At 38.0% G+C, this 2,839-nt stretch overlaps 1 non-coding gene across 1 annotated transcript; it reads left to right on the plus strand.

Annotated features, from left to right (window-relative positions):
* The first annotated feature begins 2,398 nt into the window (after positions 1–2,398).
* LOC115216839 lies at positions 2,399–2,517 on the plus strand. Its single transcript, XR_003882100.1, has one exon. It is a non-coding gene; the product is annotated as a 5S ribosomal RNA (ribosomal RNA).
* Positions 2,518–2,839: the final 322 nt, after the last annotated feature.

Here is a 2,839-nt window from a genome sequence, read left to right on the forward strand (position 1 = left end):
TTTCATCCTTTCGGGGTCGATTAAATAAGTACCAGCTACGCACTGGGGTCGATATAATCGACGTAATCCGTTTGTCTGTCCTTGTTTGTCCTCTCTCTGTTTAGCCCCTTGTGGGTAGTAAAGAAATAGGTATGCCGTCTGCCGTTCCGTTCTGAGTTCAAATTCCGCGGAGATCGACTTTGCCTTTCATTTTTTCGAGTTCGATTAAATAAGTACCAGTTATGCACTGGAGTGGATGTAATCGACTTAATCCCTTTGTCTGTCCTTGTTTTTCCCCTCTATGTTTGGGCCCCTGTGGGCAATAAATAAATATCTTTCGGTGTGTATGCTTATGTGGCGAGTATGTATAGACATATTGTTTAGATAGGTAAGTATATAATATATATATAGATAGACAGGTAGATAGATAGACAGACAGACAGACAGACAGATAGATAGATAGATAGATAGATAGATAGATAGATAGATAGATAGACAGACAGACAGACAGACAGATAGACAGATAAATAGATAGATAGATAGATAGACAGATAGATAGATACATAGATAATAGACAGACAGACATATAGTCAGATAGATATATATTCTTTTACTCTTTTATTATTTTACTTGTTTCAGTCATTTGACTGCGGTCATGCTGGAGCACGGCCTTGATTGGTTTTTGTCGAACAAATCGACCCTAGTACTTGTTTTCTTAAGCCTTGTACTTATTCTATCGGTCTCTTTTGTCGAACCACTAAGTTACGGGGAAAGGGCTAAACACAGACACAAACACACACGTGCATACACAAAGACGCTCACACAGACACTTGTATATATATGTGTGTGTGTGTGTGTGTATATGGTAAGGAGCGTGCTACCCAACCACATGGAATGTGTATATATATATATATATATATTATATATATATATATATATATATATATATATATATATGTATGTATGTATGTATGTATGTATATGTATATACATACATACATACATACATACATACATATAAATAAATAAATAATGCTTCCCCGTGGCTAAGAGTTGTTCTGACTCTTATTTCTAGCAATGCTGGTGCTGACCAGTGCCCTTTGTCACTTTAGTGACGTCTAAACTTGTGCCTTCTGGTTGTAAATTGTGAATAAGTCACCTTAATAATTTATGTGTGTGTATGTGTATGTGTGTGTATATGTATATATATGTGAGTGCGTGTATATATATATATATTATATATATATATATATATATATATATATATATAATATATATATATATATATGTTAATGTATGTGTGCGTGTGTGTGTGCATGTGTGTGCGTGTATATATGCAAATGAGCGTGTATATATATAAATATGTTAATGTGTGTGCGTGCACGTGTGTGTGTGTGTGTGTGAGTGTGTGTGTGTGTGTGTGTGTGTGTGTGTCTAGGACTACTTCCTAACTTTTAAAGAAAGGCTGAAGCTTATAATTTAATGAAATATGAACGGGAATGAAAAAATAATAATGAAATAAATAATCATATGAAAGATGTAAATAAAAGTGAAATAACTTGAAAACATTAAATAACTCTTTATAAGAAGCATTTATATGAAAACCCGTAAGTTATAAAAGTAATGAAACAGTACTTTGATTTGTATTCTTTGCTATACGCGAACAAATATTTCCTTCCTTCCTTTAAAATTATAATTGCTGTAACAATTGGCGGGCGGAAGTAACAAATAGCTGAATCTAAGTTTTAAAAATGTCGACAGGAAAAAGAACAGACGGCGTTTGCAGTGAATAAAAAGTGTTGAGAGGGAAGTGCGCAAAGTGAGCTGTAGGTTTTTAGAAAAAAAAAATGGTAGTCAAATTGTAAATAAAAGCAGCATTTGTATTAAGATATAGCAAAATTGGATTTTTAAGAGTTTGCTCTCATTTCAGGTAAACTCATAACTTAGTTAAAGATATAGTCTTCTAATTCTTATGTAATATACACGTGGAGGCGCAAAGGCCCAGTGGTTAGGGCAGCGGACTCGCGGTCATAGGATCGCGGTTTCGATTCCCAGACCGGGCATTGTGAGTGTTTATTGAGCGAAAACACCTAAAGCTCCACGAGGCTCCGGCAGGGGATGGTGGTGATCCCTGCTGTACTCTTTCACCACAACTTTCTCTCACTCTTACTTCCTGTTTCTGTTGTACCTGTATTTCAAAGGGCCGGCCTTGTCACTCTCTGTGTCACGCTGAATATCCCCGAGAAATACGTTAAGGGTACACGTGTCTGTGGAGTGCTGAGCCAGTTACACGTTAATTTGCATTGATTCGGATCAACCAGAACCCTCGTCGTCGTAACCGACGGAGTGCTTCCATGTAATATACTTTATCTTTATATCCAAGTTGCTTCCATTTTAAAGACGGTATGTCGTGACTTGTGCTTACGACCATATCACGTTGAAAGCACCGGTTCTCGTCCGATCACCGAAGTTAATCAACGTCGAGCCGAGTTAGTACTTAGATGGGTGACCGCTTGGGAAACCTTGCTGCTGTAAGCATCACACATTGTTAAGGCGGCGAGCTGGCAAAAACGTTAGCACGCCGGGCGAAATGCTTAACGGTATTTCGTCTGCGTTACGTTGTGAGATCAAATTCCGCCGAGGTCGACTTTGCCTTTCATCCTTTCGGGGTCGATAAATTAAGTACCAGTTACGCACTGGGGTCGATGTAATCGACTTAATCTGTTTGTCTGTCCTTGTTTGTCCCCTCTGTGTTTAGCACCATGTGGGTAATAAAGAAATAGGTATTTCGTCTGCCACTACGTTCTCAGCTCAAATTCCGCCGAGGTCGACTTTGCCTTTCATCTTTTCGGGGTCGATA

Source organism: Octopus sinensis, linkage group LG10 (assembly GCF_006345805.1).
Source record: "Octopus sinensis linkage group LG10, ASM634580v1, whole genome shotgun sequence".
Taxonomy (NCBI): domain Eukaryota; kingdom Metazoa; phylum Mollusca; class Cephalopoda; order Octopoda; family Octopodidae; genus Octopus; species Octopus sinensis.